Source organism: Pinus tabuliformis, chromosome 7 (assembly GCF_031772625.1).
Source record: "Pinus tabuliformis cultivar Carrire ecotype Pingquan chromosome 7, CPIR1, whole genome shotgun sequence".
NCBI classification, from domain to species: Eukaryota; Viridiplantae; Streptophyta; class Pinopsida; order Pinales; family Pinaceae; genus Pinus; species Pinus tabuliformis.
This window is the reverse complement of record NC_142293.1, coordinates 89,410,109-89,422,387: the sequence shown is the minus strand read 5'-3', so window position 1 is coordinate 89,422,387 and position 12,279 is coordinate 89,410,109. Positions and strand designations below refer to the sequence as shown.

At 36.1% G+C, this 12,279-nt stretch overlaps 1 non-coding gene across 1 annotated transcript; it reads right to left on the bottom strand.

Annotated features, from left to right (window-relative positions):
- Positions 1-714: 714 nt before the first annotated feature.
- TRNAI-UAU (transfer RNA isoleucine (anticodon UAU)) lies at positions 715-786 on the bottom strand. Its single transcript has one exon. It is a non-coding gene; the product is annotated as a tRNA-Ile (tRNA).
- Positions 787-12,279: the final 11,493 nt, after the last annotated feature.

Genomic DNA, 12,279 nt, shown 5'->3' with positions numbered 1-12,279 from the left:
TGAAAAATTTCTCATTTAAAAGAAAAAATGTGACTTCATTAGACAACTCCTTTTAGAACTAACCCATAAGAAAGAGAAGGTTCATATATATATATATATATATATATATATATATATATATATATATATATATATCAAGGATTTTGTTAAGTTGTATATATGTTTTATTACAATAATGTGTCAATACCATGGTTTATCATTATCACCTAATTAAAAAATCATAACTCATTTCATACACTACAACACAAAGAGGTGCTTTAAGACAATATTTAAGACAATTTTTAGGTAAATTGTCTTAACTTGAGACAAAAGAATGCTTATGTATTGTTTTAAATATTGTCTTTAAGGGGACGTCTCAAATTAAATTGTCTTAAAATATTGTCTCTATAAAGACAATATATAACACAAACATTTTTGTATATCTAGAGACAATTTCAGTTTTGTTTCTCTAGAGACAATTTTTTTTTTGTCTCTCTGGAGACAATAGTTGGGATTAAGGACATATCGTCTTTAAAGAGGCAATGTCTTTGATCCTAACTATTGTCTCTCTAAAGACAATAAAAAATTACTTTTAAAGATAATACATGATCACTTTTGTCTCTTTAGAGACAATATAAAATAATGAATCTAAAAAAATATCTCACCATTGAAATAAACCAATATTAAAAGTATTTAATTAAAAAGAAAACTACAATATCATTGATTAATTCATATTAGAACACAGTGGAATCAAACCACCAACCTCTTGCTTATAAAGCAAGTGCTCTACCATTGAGCTAGCACCCTTTAAAGAATTATGTGAGAGTTATAGCAGTCCTTTAAATTGCATATATAGGTAATGGTTTTAAAACTAACAATTGGACTAAGAGGTACAACAAAATGACGATAGAAATGGGAATGTGGAAGCCAATAAGCAAGTGAAATATATCGAAAGTGAAGTACAATCGAAATTTGAGTTTCTATATATATTCTAAAACATGTAGCAAAGAGGTTAAATTTAAGAAGAAACTTACACTAACATAAATGTCTCAGAACATTGGAAATCTTTACAGGTACAAAGTATATCAGCGTCTGAGAGAATCCCAGAAAAATGGAAATTTTGTAGAGATGTTACACAAATCCAAAGGAACAATGGAAACCATATGTCTATTAATGTTGGGGATGTCCAATCCCCCTTGATCACTTGGTAAAGTGAAATTACAAAAAACTCAAAGACACCATATCAATCCCTTTTGCCCCACCTTGCTTGCCTAATAAAAGTTTGGAGTACCTGTTCCAACATTTTATAGGCTACTTGAGAAGAAAAAAAGACAGAGAAACCAATGTGACTCACAGCTAGAATTTATCAGCAATTGCAATCTTCTTAGAAGGAAGTAAGTCAATATTACTCCAAGCTTGAATTTTTAATTTTAAAAACTTGGATATTATCCATCTCCAATAATCAACAGCTGAAAAACTATTTACTGAAGGACCTACCCAAATAAGAAATAGTCTCCAAGATTCATAAGCTTTCGTTTATGATTCAGCCAAGTAGGGGATTCATCTTGGGCAAAACAAAACCTTGTTTTTTCCTCTCTAACAACTACTCTTTCTCATTTTGCAAAAGTGTCAAAGAAAAAATTAGTACCCTCCATAAACTGTTGAATCAATGAATGTGTTAAATCCAAAGCATATGCAAAGTGGAAATTTGGGTGTATTACAATACATATCCTGAAATTTGACATCATATGAATAACTTACATAAGAGAGATAATCAAAATATTTTACAAGTGAAGTTTTTGTGGCTGAATGTCGATTCTCCAACACCTTTATTAGAGGTAAGAATACTTCCATAATTTTTTCCAAAGAATATCTAATACTCAAATAATGAGGTGGAGATTGCAAATTACCTTTAAACTGGTGTTCATCATTCATTCCAACCACTAAAATGGTCTATATATCAATGCATGTTTTGTACATAGTAATAGTGGTAAGATTTTAGGAGCTCTTTCTAGTGGAAAAATTCTTGTGCTAGCTCGGTGATCTTATAAGGGTTTGAAAGGCTTCACCTAATGTTATAGCAATTTTTGGTTCTGATTAAATAGAATATTTGAAATGTTTCTATGCTCATAAGGCAATTATACAAGGCAAATGAAGGTCTGCAGATTGATTAATTAACTTCCCATTCATCTCCATTTATTCATATATTTGCTAACTTCCCCTTCATAACATTATCATTCATTCCATAAGAGCCCCTTTTCCTATGGTAAAAACCCCTTTTACCTAGGAAAAGTAAAACATCATGAAAAATTCCTTCTTACCATATAATTCCCCTTTTCACATAAAATTTTCCCTTCCACTCATATTTTCATATTAACACTAACCTTATAGTAATAAATCCCTTAAAATTTCCTTTTCCCATATATAATATAGCTCCTTATTAAAATATCCCGAAAACCCTTTAGTTTCGATAGAAACTATGCATTATATAAAATAGCGCATCGCAAATCGGCGAAGCCGTGGGCCTTTAAAAACATGAATATACATAGTTCTATTTGATAAAATGATGTTATAAACATATCACATTGCGTATAACCACGGGCCTTTAAAAACATGATATACATTAATTTTGAAATAAAACTATGTATTATTTGAAAAATTGCATCGGCGGATAACACAAGTCCCCACTCAAGCTTAACAATCCGCCTATTGCAATCCCCAACTCCTATCTCCGATCGCAATGGGACCCGGACCCAAAACAATAAATATATTGACCTATTCCCACATTGCATCCACCTCCATCGCAGTGTCCCGTTATAAGCATTCCCCTCCGCCGTTGCGATCTCCGATTGCGATGGACCCAACGAAATATATAATATAGTTCAATGCTATGTCGCGACCGGCCCCTATCACGGTCCTTTCTAATAGACCTACCCCCTACCTACTCATATTGCGATAGCCAATTTGAGCCTGGACCCCATGCCATTATCCGCTCAGGTTAATAAAATTTCAAGTCCGCCATATGCGATTTGTTCAGATTTGCTGTGTTAAATCGATTTTCGATTTAAATGAAAAATGACCCGAAAATCCTCCATTTCACTGCTAATCACATTTTTAACCAAAATTAAATCATTCACACCATGATTGATCCCTCCCCGTTGCTCTTTCTCTCCATTACTGTTCATTTTTTCGCTCGATGGTTAAAAAGAAGATTGTCTTTCCTCTGTTACGCCTGTTTTACACAGCATAGCCCAATAAGCCTTTGCGGCCATTGTAGCCATCATTTTAGCCTCCGATATGCCCCAGACTCCTTCGATAATCTTTCAAGCTCAGTCGAGCCATTGAAGACCCTCTGCCGCTTGATTTTTTCTTAATAGTTTCTAGATTTTGCAGGTAAGAAGACTATTGTTCCAGGTTTTTAAACAAAAAGCTTGTGTAACATTTTGAAGACAATATGAAGATTTATTGTTGAAAAAAACAGTAAAACCTAAAATGCACAGTCAAAAGGTTACTCAGCCAGAGTTACAGAGTTTAAAGAAGTCAAATAAAAGGGTTAAATGAAGCAATTTGCCAGCGTAGAAGATACCAATAGCAAATCAGCTAAAAGGGAAAAATATCAGACAATAAAAGTCAGCACAACCTAAATAAAGGGGACAACAAGAAGCAGTTCAATAGCTGCCCCTATCTTCTTTCCATGAAAATATTTTCCTTCCCTGAATAAATCTTAAACAATTTTAAGATATTTGTAGTTTTATTGTTGTATAAATTACTCCTTTCTTGAGTTGTAAATTGTTCGGAGTTCAAGATTCATAGCATTTTTGTAAAGTTGTGACTGTTGGTTCCACTTTGAACCTGGAAGTCACCTTTGAAGGAATCTTTTGTAGACACTTGATGTACCTAGTCTTTCTGGGGCCTTAATATAAAATGAAGGATTCTGAATCTTGTTTTACATAGTTTGTGTTATCTTGTAAGTTTTTCCAGTTATTAGTCATTGTGTTATTTCTTCATATGCTTATGACTTGCAGAGATATCTAGGTAGGAACAATTAGAGTATCAATTGATTCCTATAAGCTCCTGAATTGATCGTCTATTAATAGAATGGATTAATGCAACTGTTTGTGCCTCTAAATCCCCTCTAATCATAAATCATCACCATCTTGTGTAAGCTTAAGTATATTGCCTTGAAACTTTTGAATGTAATTCAGAAGGTCTTCCATCTTATGATTGTTCTGTTTTACAATATGGAAACTGTGATAATCATATTGTTTGCTATCTTTTACTCACCACTATTTTGACCTATATGACTGTGTAAAGTCTTATATCAACCCTCTGCTGAAGTAATTAATGTATCCCAAAGGACTAATTATTTCAATCCTACATCTATCTTCTTTCATTGTTCGTCCAAAATTAAAACCAAAAACCCCCAAAACAACTATTTTAGATGCTCTCGCATTGGTAGCCTGACCAACTACTATCTCAGAGGTACAACGCCTAACAATTAATCCATTTCCTGCATCCCATCAACATCTAGCACCATTTTGTGATCTTACTTAGAGCAGGTATCTAATATTGCAAAAGCTAAATACCATCGCTAAGATTGTATCTAAATACAAGAAATATTGTTTCTCTTTTCTTTTGTGTTTCAACAAACAGAAGCAAAGAAACAAAATTTTGGGAAAACCATCTTTTGCAGTGGTAATTAGGTCCTCTGGTTCCAGGTAACATGATACTAGAAATAAAAGATAACAATGGGGCATGAAACTAGATCACAATAGTGCTTACCAACAACAAAGCTGGCTCTACCAAGAAAATACAGTTTTTCATTACCCATGTCTTCTTAGAAAGACTAGTTGGGCTTTGATCCTAAATTTAGCAAGGTCAAGGATCAACTTTTTGCTAATTTAGTGTTGATCATCTTCCAATGCTTGGATTATACATTGTTGATGCAAGAGGCTAGAGATTAGGAATCAATAAATTTTCCTTGTAAGAGGGAATCACATACATATCATTGTCTCTTGTTTTAGTATCGCCAAAAATGCCCACAAGAACACATTCCATCCTTGAAATGATGATACTAACTAGCATCCCTCACAATAAGTTCTGGCCCTGCAATTTTAGAAATGATTTTAGAAGTAGTATGAAAATCACCACAAATGAAAATATTCTTGATGATACGAATAGGCATTCTCCCAGGAATACTAATAAGCCCAAACACAATTGCTAGTTTCTCACTATGATAGGACAAAAATTGTTTTTGCTGCTCATCCTCTATATCGTGCAAAACAAAGTTGGTATTGGAACATATCTTTCCTCCTTCATCAGCTTGGTTAATTCCTCCATCTTCTCATAGATCACTTTTATTTGTGGATGCCTTTTGTCTTGACATTGAAACTATGCACCCTACCTTTGACCTCAATCCAGCTGACTCTTGGTTACTTTTTTTAATCCTTTCTCTTTCATCTTTTTCCTCACATTTGTGAGACAATCCCACCTTCCAGAAACAACATATATATTAGACAAAATAAAATGTGTTGGAGCATATTATGGTTCCAACTTGAGAATATGTTTTGTTGCTTGTTTCCTTAACTCCATATTTCCATGGATTGTACAAGAAAACAATAAGGTCCGCCATACCAAAGCATTTGGTTCAAAAAACATTTTATTTATTAAATCTTCAGCGTCATTCAATTTCCTAGGATGACCAAAAAGGTCAACCATACACACACAATGCCCCATTGTTAATGTAATGCCATAATCTTGATCAATTGAATCGAACAACCTACACCCTTCATCCACTAATCCAGTGCTACTACAAACCAACATAATAGAAGCAAAAGCGATATTATTTGGCTTCAGACCTACTTGTTGCATTTGGTCGAAGAGTTGGAGAGCCTCCTGCCATATCCATGTTGTGAAAATACATAAATCATTATGTTCCATGAGGCAACATCACATTCACATTTTGTGGGAAATAAATTTGAGTTGGAGAGCCTCCTGCCATATCCATGTTGTGAAAATACATAAATCATTATGTTCCATGAGGCAACATCACATTCACATTTTGTGGGAAATAAATTTTATGCATCTCCCAAACTTCCACACTTTGCATACATGTCAACAATGGCATTTCCAACAAAGATATGTGTGTCAATCACACTTTGGATAGCAAAATAATTGACCTACTTTCCAATTTCCAGTACTGTTAGGTTGGCACAAGCACCGATGACGCTGGAAACACTAAATTGATCTGGCTTTGAGCCTGCTTGTAGCATTTAGCCAAATTTTTTCAATTCCTCTTCCCAATACCTATTTTGGGTATATCCTGTAATCATGGCACTCCCTTAAATCAAGATGCATTCAGGCATTTTATTAAAAATCTTACAAACATACTTGATGCTTGCAAACTTTGTATACATATCAGTGAGAGATGTTGCAACCTAGATATTGGACTCATAGCCAGTTTTGATTGTGTAACTATGGATGCATTCACCTTATCCTACATCTGCTATGCTCACACATGCCCTGAGAACACTGGGTAAAGTGAACTCATCTAGCTCTATACTGACAATTTGCATCCAACCAAATAGTTTAAGGTCTTCCTTTCCATGACCATTCAGCGTGCATCCCACTCTTATTTCATTCCATGAAACAACATCTCAAGAAAACATTATGTTAAAACACGTGAAATGCATCAAACGTACTGCTGCATTTTCCATACATGTCAATAAAGCCATTTTGCATGGAGACTTATGTCAAATCCGGTCCTAATAATATAAGCATGAACCATCTTTACATGTTTTAGGGTTGTTAGGATTGAATAGGCAAGAAGTATACTTGTGAAGGTATACTCTTTTGCACCCATTCCTATCCCGAACATTTCACAAGAGAGTTTCAAAGCCTTCTTTCCATGCTCATGTTGAGCATATATAACAATCATTCCAGTCCACGATACATTTCATATAACCATTTCATCAAACATTTGGCAACAATGGTGCAATATTCCACATTTCTGATACATGTTAACAAGTGCACTTCGTACAAAGACTCAAAGCCAAAATTCGTGATTTTGCTTTGCCTCGTTATGCCCAATTTAGGAGATTCTAAACCAGTGCATTCCCTAAGAAAACTTGAAAAAGTGAATTGATATGGTTTGAACTGGACTGGTTTGCTGAAACATTTGTACAACCTAATCACTATTCCCACTCTGTATACATTCGACTATCACTGAATTCCAAGAATCTATATGCCTTTCAAGCATTATATTGAACACTGGTGGTTGATTGTATATACCCAAACTTGAGATACATGTCAAAACGAGAATTACCCACAGTGACATATGAGAATATATCAACTTTTACAATATTCCTATGAATTTGTGAGCCAAGTCGAATAATTCCTAGGATGCCCATGCTCTTAGAACTCTAACCAAAATTAATGAATTTTGCATAATTCCCAACTTAAGAATTCAATTGTAAACCTTCAGTACCTTCACGATTTTCCCATTTTGAGTATATCCTGAGATCATAAAAGTCCATGTGACAACATTTGACTCATACACTTGGTAAAATACCCCACAAAATTCTTCCATGCAGTCACTTTTGGCATACATCTCCATAAGAGTAGTACCCACAAACTTGTCTACCTCGAATATAGTTTTAATAATGTGGGCATGAACCTATAAACCTTGATCCAAAGCTTCTAAACTCGAGTGCTCTCTCAGCACACTACTATGAGTGAACTTTGACTAATGGAGACATTGTACAAATGGGACCATCAGCTCCACAGGAACAATGGAAATACTGTGGAGACATTAGCAGATTATTTTCACCAATTTAATTTCAAACTTAACATAAGTTAGTAGTTTAGTTTCACCAACACACACAAGCCTTAGATTTTATGAATAGGCTTTGGCATGATAGAATAGATTAATTTCACCAACTCTGTGTTGAAACAAACAACACCATAAGAAGCATTCACATATTTTCCTATCAATCCAACATTTTATCATAATACTAAAAAATCCTGGAATATTTATGAAGAATTAAAACCATAGTGAAAAGAAAAGAGATTGCATGTACCTTGAATCATATAACATACTCAATTTCTAATTGAAATATTTCCAAGAAAAAAGATTAATGTAAAAGAAGGCTTGCAATATGTGACATTGTCAAGAATTTTGCATGGATGCTTCAACAAGGTCATTCATGGGTTTTTTCAGTAAATATAAGGAAGCATCAATTGAAGCAACATGCTTCTCTACTCACATTTTAAGGTTTTTCAAAGTTTTTTCATCCCTTGGACTAGTTCTTCTAGGGGTGAAATTTGTGGATTAGAATGCACATCACACAGACATAAGCCAAAAGTTAGAGTTTCTTCCTTAAGGTGTAATTTTGAATATAAGACAATGGTATGCATGTGATTTCGCTAAAATGGCACCAAGACTCATGTCCACAATCTCTTGAAATATTTATCTGGGGTTTCGCAGCCTTGTGGTTGAAACCATTGTTGGCATGCCATATGTAACTTGAGATGTTAATACCTTGTTGCAACTATTTGTAAGACACTTGGTAATGAATAATTCTAACAACTAGGATAGCAGATCTCTGCTTGGGTTGAGTTTAGTAGTGAATTCTTTATTCAAGCCATCTCCCTCGTCCTTTATGTCACATGATGCTCACTACCCTAAGTTGGCCCTGACTAGCCTGCGAACACTATCATAAGGCCTAAGGTGACCTTAATGATAAAGTCTAGGCATGATTTCAAACCTTTTAATCCATCTTTTGGAGGAGCTAGAAACTAAAATTACTCTATCTAATAGCGATGAGCACAACAGTTCCACTTAAAGCACCTCATAAGTTCATCCTCAAGGTTTCACATGAGATAACAACTAGATCCCCAAGTAAGAAAAAATTGTTTCTGAATATGTTGAATTGCTTAATTCTCTTATCTTATTTGCATGAAGTTCCTTGGCTCACCCATGTCGTTCTTACCATTCCTTGAGTTCATTTTCATACCCATTGGTGGTTTTATTTTCCATGACATTGCTCACATTTTAACCCTAGCCCTTAGAGGATCTAGCTCACGGCTATTGGAAGTGGGGAGTGGAAGTGAGAAGTGAAATATTCAAAAAGCTTCTGAGAGCAGGGAGGGAAGCAAGAAGTGCAAGTTTCAAAAAGATTGTCTCGCTCAGGAAAATACCTATAAAATTTTCAGGAGAACGGGTACATTATACTCTTTTGGTTAACAATACTTCTGTTGTAAAATTGGCCAAGAATATTATATTCCATGATTGAACCAATCACATCAACACTAAGTACCATCTGATTCAATATCATGTAGAAGACGAAACTATTCATTTCAGACATTGATCCTCAAATGAGAAATTGAAAACATCTTCACCAAAGCACTTGGAAGAGAAAAAATTGAAATGTTGAGAACGATGCTTGGGCTCACAAAAAACCCCTTCAAATTAAGGGGGAAATGTTAGATGCCTAATCCTTAGGGATTGAGGTACATTGTAACTAAATTTGAAAGTATTAATCTAAGAGAAATATGAAGGGTCATTGGTGAATAAGAAAAGTCATTTGGAGTTCTTAGAAGATGAAACCAAATGTCAATTCCTCTTGTATATATGCATGCTATGAGTCGAAGAAATTCATTCAAGCATGGAGTTATTCATCCTAGCTGGTAATGGTATCAGAGCTGACTATTTTAACTCGTTGATTCTCTTACCCATTCAAAAACACCCCTCGTTCAATGTCAAATCTGAGGCATCTCATACCCACTATTTGTTCCAGTTTTCAAAAGACATATCCAGCATTCCTTCTTCCTCCCATGAACTTTCTCATTACTTTTTCCAACTCCTATGCACAATTTCTCCCTAAGAGAAGAGAAGGTCGTGAACTCAATTCTAAGTATTACCATACCATATTCTTAGAAGGAAAGTCAGAACAATTTGAGCATGTATACAAACAGTTGTTCAGTGGGAAAAGGTTAGTGGGTTTGTCTCAAAGTGATTCACATGACATGGATATAATACACACTTCCCTCAAAACATTCCACAATTTCTGTGTTCACTGCAAATAGGAGGGAACTGAAAGGGTCATTGTCTCAATGAGTTTTTTTTACATAATCCAATGTATTTTTTGAGTTTATTGACAGTGTTGGAACCACCAACAAAGGGGATCTCCCTGGTATGAAGTCTCAACTAGACCTCACACTATTAGGTGTAGGAGTCCCATCCAGTACGATTGCCTAGTTTCCATTATCTTAGAGATTTTACTTAGCTCTTGTTGTTCAACACATGAGAGTGTTAAGCTTGTAACTTCAAGAAAGTGAGGTGAGTATGCCTGGTGAGTTCTTAATGTAAATCTATGTCTAGGTTCTCTTATTGTCAAAAGGGGGAGGTAAAAGTGAGCCTCTTGATGATAGGGAATAGTCCCAACCCAGGAAGAGACACACATGAACAACAAGAATGGTCTATCCAACATCCAACGGAATAGTCCATAGCGGATGTCGTAATCGTGAAAACCAAAGCTCAAGGGAAAATACATACACCATCCAGCAGAATAGTCCACACGAAGGTGATGGTCATTAACACCAAGAAATACACAAAGATGGTCTGTCTAATGTTCGACAGAGTAGTTCACATGGACGGGACAACAATAATAAGAAATACAACACATCTTCAATAATATGAGTACTATAATAACTGAAGTAGTTCAACTAGCTTAGTACATGTTAAGAAAACATGCATTACAAATGTTTAAAGAGTAGTCTTAGAAACGGATACAGAACATGCGTGAAAACGTGCTGGCCTGAGACAAGTGTCTGAATTAAGAAAAAGACCCAAGACACATATGTACACCATACATCACTAGCGCTAGGAGTGGGACATTGGAGCCACTCCTTTCTCCTCAAAGAACATACTACAGACTGTCAAGGCTATGTGGGAGGAGCCAAGGTGAAAATTCCTTTGCTCATAAAATGAAGGGGTATATATAACCAAGGGAGTATAATTGACCCTTGTGACTCTTCAACTTCCCTCATGACTCTTTGAATTCCTATGACTTTTTGAATGTATGTGACTCTTTGACTTCAAATGTGGGTCTCTTAGACTTCCACTTTACATTACATTGATTATAACAAGTATGGCCCATAGTAGTGATGTGGTTGAGACAACTCATGACACAACTCGACATGACACTGCTGACATGTACTGGCTGACTGTGGTGCTCGTGTAGAGATTTTGTGCTACTGAGTGATGATATGCTCTCGGTGTAACATGTCTTCACCTCTGCATGGCAAATTGTGCGGGGTCTTCGATGGTCTTGATCTTTGCTTGATGGTGCATGTGAATGTGTCCCTTTCGCTTACTTGCTAGACGTGCTTCATATGTTCATTCGACTGTGAGAAAGTCTGCTAGCATGCACCTCTTTTCCATTTTGTTCATTTTTGCGCCATGTTTCATCAATGTACCTGTTCTTTCAATCACCCATGATGAGCCGACATCAAATCCAAAAAATCTCCTAGTCTATCATGATGCATTGTTTTCCATTTCGGTGTAGGTGACCAAGAGAGGGACAAGGCACTGATACTATGGGAGAACAACACAAGTTTCGATGCAAGGCTTCAGAGCACTGTGGCGAAAAATTGCGCAAATGTCACTAGGAGACAAATTTTCGTAATCCGAGACAACAGTGACAGGTGTGGGGCAAAACCCAGTTGGGAGGAAAAACTATGAAATTTGCAGAAGGAAGGAAAATCGACGTGTCGGGGAGCTGCTGGGCCAATCTGGGCAATTTTCCAACGGAGCACTTTGCAAGTCATCCAGTTGGGATCTACGTAATTTCTCTGGGAAGACAGTGCAAGAAGCAGGAGGCATTGGAAGTTAAATTTGTGCAGTTTTCCAGAGGAGCACAAGGTCAGGTTGCGGGAGTTGTTGGTCAAGACTTCGCAATCCTAAGAGACAGTCCAAGCCTGGATAGTTCTGTGAAATTTATGATTTGGTTGTAGAGTGGGGAAGAAGGGCTGGGTAGGACAACTCTACACAATTCTTGGGTTGGTTATAAAGATGGAAAGAAGGGTTGGTAGGATAGATATGCAGAATGTCTGAGTTGATTGCAGAGCGGGGAAGAAGGGATGGCATGGCACGACAGCGACGCGCAATTCCTGGGCTGGTTGTAGAATGGGGAAGAAGGGCTGGTAGGACAACTCTATACAATTTTGGAGCTCAATACAGCCCAAGGTCATAGTGCAAGTTCTTTCTCCAGTTGACGAGTTGGAGGCTTAATGGGAGGT